The sequence below is a fragment of the Lemur catta genome, chromosome 21 (genome assembly GCF_020740605.2).
Source record: "Lemur catta isolate mLemCat1 chromosome 21, mLemCat1.pri, whole genome shotgun sequence".
NCBI lineage: Eukaryota > Metazoa > Chordata > Mammalia > Primates > Lemuridae > Lemur > Lemur catta.
In genome coordinates this window covers 16,786,535-16,792,959 of record NC_059148.1, presented here as the reverse complement: position 1 = coordinate 16,792,959, position 6,425 = coordinate 16,786,535, and positions in this window count along the sequence as shown.

The window sequence follows — 6,425 nt, the reverse complement described above, 5'->3', positions numbered from 1 at the left end:
CCCCGTCCCGCGAGCCAGTGCGGTGTCATAGAGCCCGCAGGAGAGGGGGCCAGAGAGGCCACCGCCGTCCGGGCCTCCCCGAGCGCGCCGAGGGTCGCGCGCAGCTCGGCCCCGCCCCGCCGGACCTGCGGCCTGTGTCCGGCTCAGTTCCCGGCGTGCTGTGCTGTAATAGCGGCTCAGCGCTATGGCCCCCAGATCTTGGGCGTGGGTGAAAAGCATGCTCCACTTTGCTTTGGAGTCAATGATTTATTGTTAATAGATTGATTAATCCGTAGGGAATCTACAGGCCAGCATCTACGGGTCCTTGGCCCTGCTTCTCACAGCTGGGGAGACACCCCAACAACCGCCTCGGTCTCCTGAGTTGTCATAGAGACCCATCTTCAGCCTCTTACCCTCTTGGAAAAAGAAAATGTCCCCTTTCTGTCACTCAGAACTGTTTTTACGTTTGTTTTGTTTACCCCTGACCCCGAGTAGAGTGTTTGGCATATGGTGAGCCCACGACAAATGCATGATTGAATGGATAATTCCTAGAGAACCGGTACTGGCAACATAAATTGTAACACACAAAAAATTGGAAGCTATGTTATTTTTTTTCTTTTTAACTATTAAGAAGGGATGGAAACTATGTTAATGCCCATCAGTAGGGAAATGGATAAATAAATAACAGTATCTCTATCCTGTGAAATACCATTACCGCCGTTAAAATGCAGATCTGTGGTCTGACTGGATGCTCGGGACATGTTAAATGGAATAACAACAATAACTAGCACAACTGCACTTACATAGTGATACCATTTATGTTATTTTATGTTATTTTAAAAACTGGATGTGCAGTTATATAGGCATACATGTATGAAAGTTCAGTTTAAAGGCCTGAATATAAAGGATACATCCCAAGCTCTTAACAGTGGGATGAAATGCAAGGAGAGAAGAAGCCTTTCATTTTTCATTCCAGATAATTTCTGTATTTGAATTTTTACAAGATAAATATATCCATGTATTGTGTAATAATAAAATTTAAATTTCAAAAGACTCCTCTTCCCCAATTGTGAAGGAGGCAGGAAGTCTAGGAACGGTGTGCAGGTTTTGAAAGCGGCTTGCTTTAAGATCACTGAGTTAGCACTGATAGATTGATTAATCCATAGGGAATTGACGGGCCAGGCTTAACCCAAAGGACCAGCCTCCACCGAGCCCTGGGAGGGAAGTTTAATTTATTTAAATTTGTAAATAAGAGCTATTCTAACTTGTCAGAGACAGAAAAGAGAGGCTTTATCATGAGTAAGGAAGGAGAAAGGGAAAGGAAAGCTTTTACAGAAGGTCCCCAAAGGGCCCAGGAGGTACGTTCTCTACTTTAACCTCAGCATTTTCATAAATAAATTAAGGAGTGATGAGGTAATTAGATCCCACGCCATTAGTAATGGAGGAGGGAAGAAGAAGGGAGAAGTTCCAGCTGGAATGGGACATGATCAAAGATCAATCTTAAAAGACAGATAAAATCAAATCAGTAGACCTTTCCTAACTTAGAGTACTTAAGGAATTAATTGGCTGACAATATCAAGGGCATCACTGATCTTTGAGTAGATTCTCCTTAGCAAACCTGTCATATGAGGCCTGCAGCTAAGTTAACCATGTCATTGTTCAAAGATACCCCAGGACCCAGGTGCCCCAAACTGCCAATAGTGCACCAAGGAGTAATATTCATCTCCCCCAGGGTGCTAGGTAGCTATCCTATTCATGTAACAATTATTTTCTCAGCTACAAGGCACTGTAACAGGGCTGGGAACAGAGCAGAGAGTGAATCAGATACTGTCCCTGCACTTAAGAAATACCGAGGTGGGGAGGCCAAGGCTGGGCCCTTAAGCTCAGCAACTAAGAGCTATAGCTAGTGCACATCTGCTTGGTCCCAACTGCAACAGGGAAAGCTTGTTTTGTCATACGGCTAAACCACTAGTGCCTTGACACTGTACTCCTAAAAAATAAATAAAATGAAGGATTGACAGAAATGCTACATCTCTTGTGGGAACACACCAACCATTCTGAAATAATTGCATGTCTTCCAATGTGCAGACTTTCCCTAGTACTTGATTATCTGTGCTCAACACACTATTCTACCTCCCTGACCTGCCATCACTCCTATAGGGCTAACTCTTTCTCATCCTCGTAGCTTTCTCATCCTTATATTCTCCAACAAGCATTCCTTGGTACTCAAGGTTGGGTAGGAGCTCTGCCTCTGGCTTCCCAACTTGCAGATTCTTGCCCTAGCTGAGGACACTCACTCTGTTTACTCATCTGACTACCATTAAACCAGGAATCCATGTGCAAGAAACAGTACAGTGTATATCTCCAGCAGCAGTACAGGGACAGCTACAGGAAGCTCTTGAAAGATACTTATTAAACAAACGGAAATAGTAACAAGGAGACAAAAAATTATTTTTAAAAAGAACCAGAAAAGGCCATGCGCAGTGGCTCACACCTGTAATCCTGGCACTTTGGGAGGCCAAGTCAGGAGGATCGCTTGAGACCAGGAGTTTAAGACCAGCCCGAGCAAGAGTGAGACACCATCTCTACAAAAAGTTTAAAAATTAGCCTGGTGTGGTGGCATGTGCCTGTAGTCCCAGCTACTTGGGAGGCTGAGGCAGGATGATAGGGTGAGACCAGGAGTCAGAGGCTACAGTGAGCTATGATGACACCACTGCATTCTAGCCCAGGCAACAGAGTGAGACTCTATCTCAAAAAAAAAGAGACAGAGAGAAGCAGAAAAGATGTGTGAGGTGATGGAAATCCCAATTACCCTGATTTTGATCATGACACATTGTATACATGTATCCAAATATCACATGTACTCCAAAAATATGCACGGCTATTATATGTCAATAGAAAAATAAAAAAGAAAAGAAAAAGAAGCATAAAACACATTTAATTTTTTTCTAAATAGCATTTATACCTTAACACAGACACCTTAGTAATTGAGAGCCAAACAAACACTTGTGTCTGGTTGATAAAACAAGAAGTAACAGGATAATGATACATGAAAAATTCATGTTACTACTTTTTAAAGCCTAGCTTCTAAACAGATCAAAATTCCAAGGATACTGTAGCAGTACAGAATGGGAAGCCCCCTCCTAGAAGGATAGTTATTAACATCATTACTGAGTGATAAATGTTTTGCTTTTAGAAAGGAGAATCTCCAGACTGTGTACATCTAGGGCATGATGAAAACAATTCTTTCCTACAAACACATGGTCTCTTAGATGTGAAACATAAAAGTGCATAAAAGTCTTCACTAAATCAAAGTCTGCTTCTTTTCCCATACAAGTGAGTGATTCCTTGATCCACGTCTAGTCATTTCAGGTCAGTATGTATTATGTGCCAGGGACTGTGCTAGGCACTGGGGGATACAGAGATAAGATACCCTTCCCCCATGGACCACAAGAGGGGAGGAGTGAAGGTATGGAAATACCCGAACCTCAGTAATACAAGGCCCAGTGAGGTTAAGTATCAGAAGAAATAGTAACGAGATGCCTTGTTGGATTCAAAGGAAGAAGTGCTCACATCTGGTTTGGGTCAGAAGAGGGTTCTGGAGGAGATAGGCCTGGGAAGATGGAGATGGATGTGGAAGAAAAAACATTCCAGGCAGGGAAGAGGGAAGCATGGAACATATCTGCAGAGTCTCCACAAGCTCCACAGGGCTGGAGATAGAGGGTATATGGTAAGAAAGTCCTCAAACAGAAAGTTATCCTTCAACATCAGCAGACATCCTGCTCACCTGAGATCATGAATATGGCTGGCATGGGGCAGTCGTTTTTGTGGCAAAAAGCAAAATAGTACTCTGCTAAAAGATATAATTCACTTTCCTTCTTTAGACTTGTAGCCTCCTTCTTGAGAAAGTTATAAAAATATCCAAAAACTTGTAATGATTGTTCTAAGTATCTTAACAAAAGAAACAGAAGAAATGAAGTAAAGACAAATCCAATTAAAACCCTGGAGTAGAAATATGTCTACTCTAACAAAAGGGAGGTGTTGAGAGGGGAGGCAATAGAAAAATAAATGCGATCTAAAGGCTTAGTCATTACTTAATTGTAATAGGTCAATAAATAAATATAGCCTTGATTATGATGTTAGAAATGGGAAGGTAACTGTGGTGGAATTGAAAAACATAGTAGAGACTCTAAAATAGCAAATGGCACAGTGGCTCACTCCTGTAATCCTAGCACTTTGAAAGGCCAAGGCAGGAGGATCACTTGAGACCGGGAGCTCAAGACCAGCCTAGGCAAGAGTGAGACCTCGTCTCTATGGGAAAAAAAAAAAATGGAAAAATTAGCCAGGCATAGCGATACGCGCCTGTAGTCCCAGCTACTCAGGAAGCTGAGGCAGGAGGATCACTTGAGCCCAGGAGTTTGAGGTTGCTGTGAGCTTTGGTGATGCCACTGCAGTCTAGCCTAGGAAACACAGCAAGACCCTGTATCAAAATAAAATAAAACAATAAAACAAAATAACAGAGGGATAAGGAAATTTGATTAAGGCAGCAAAAGTAAGGAAAAGGAGAAAACAATAAAGTAGAATAAATAGCAAGCATAAAATAGAATGAAAGGAATAACATCTAATATATCTGTTATCACACAATAAACAGGCTGAATTCCCCTTCCAAAACAATAGATTGTCAACTTTGATTTTTTAATAATCTAGCTGGATCTTAAATATAAAAAAAAACCATGTGACAAAGAAAGGATGAAAATAAAACAATGAAATTAGATAACCAAAAATATACCAGATAAGGCTGGATGTGGTGGCTCACACCTGTTACCCTAGCACTCTGGGAGGCCAAGGCCAGAGGATCGTTTGAGGTCAGGAGTTCAAGACCAGCCTGAGCAAGAATGAGACCCCCATCTCTACTAAAAATAGAAAAATTAGCCAAGCATGGTGGCATTCTCCTGTGGTCCCAGCTACTCAGGAGTCTGAGGCCAAACAAAACTTAAAACCAAACCTGAGAGGAACGAGAGTATCCACCAGTAGTTTAGCTACCAGAACAAAACTTAAAATCCTTGACAGGAATGCAAAAAAATCCAGACTCTATAGCAGTATCTGTATCATTCATAATGTCTATCATATAAAAAAATTAGTAGACATATAAATATGCAGGAACTTGAGACATATAATCTAGAAAAAAGGTCAAAAGAAAAAGACCTAGATTTTGGAATTAGCAGAAAAAGATTTAATACAACTCTTATAAACATGTTTAAGAATCAAAAGGAAAAGATGGACATAAGGAGGTAACATCTCAGCAGAGAAATGGCAATTATAAAAACTGAGATTTATAGAATAGATAAGTACAATATCTGAAATGAAAAATTCATCATATAGAGTTAACAAAAGATTTAAAAGTACAAAGTAGGGGAACACTCATTCTATGGCATAGAATGAGGTGTTGCCAGATTCTAAAAAATAGAATAAAATATTAATGAAAGATACAGAGGAAAACTAAAATAAACCTAAAGGACTAATAAAAATTATTCACATTGAAAAACAAGGCTGGGCCTGGTGGCTCACACCTATAATCCTAGCACTTTGGGAAGCCAAGGAGACAAGATTGCTTGAGGCCAAGAGTTGGAGACCACCCTGGGCAACATAGTGAGAACCCATCTCCACAAAAAAATTTTCTAAAAAATTGGCCGGGCATGCTAGTGCATGCCTGTAGTCCCAGCTACTCAGGAGGCTGAGGCATGAGAATTGCTTGAGCCCGGGAGTTCGAGGTTACAGTGAGCTATGATCCGGCCACTGGACCCCAACCTGAGCAACCAAGTGAGACCCACTCTTTAAAAACAGAAAAAAGGAAAAAAAAATAAAGAAAGAAAGATAAAGAAAGACAAGGAAGGAAGGGAGGGAGGGACGGAGGGAGGGAAGAAAAGAAAAGAAAACAATGATGGTGAAATAAAGACATTTTCAGATAAATTTGAGAATTCATTGTCAAGTATAAAAATGCTAAAGGAAGTTCTCCAGGCTGAAGGAAAATGACACCAGATGGAACTCAGTTCTTCAGTAAGGAATAAAGAACATTGGAAAGGATAAATATATAGATATTTTTAAATTGTCTTTTATGGTTTCTTGATTTTTTTAAAAAAGACAACTAACTAAAGCAAAAACAATAATATTGTAAGGTTCGTATGTACCCATGAAATATAAGACTATGATAGCACAAAGGTCTATATTGGGGGTATAATTGGAATAATGCTATTGTAAGAGTCTCACATTTTACATAAAATGGTATATTAAATCTTTTAAAATGGCCACAAGTACTAGAAGATGCATACTTCAAAATAGTTGACAGAGTAGATTTCAAGTGTTCTCACCACGAAAAAATAAATACGGGAGGTAGTGCATATGTTAATTAGCTTGATTTAGCCATTCCACGTATTTCCCATATTTCA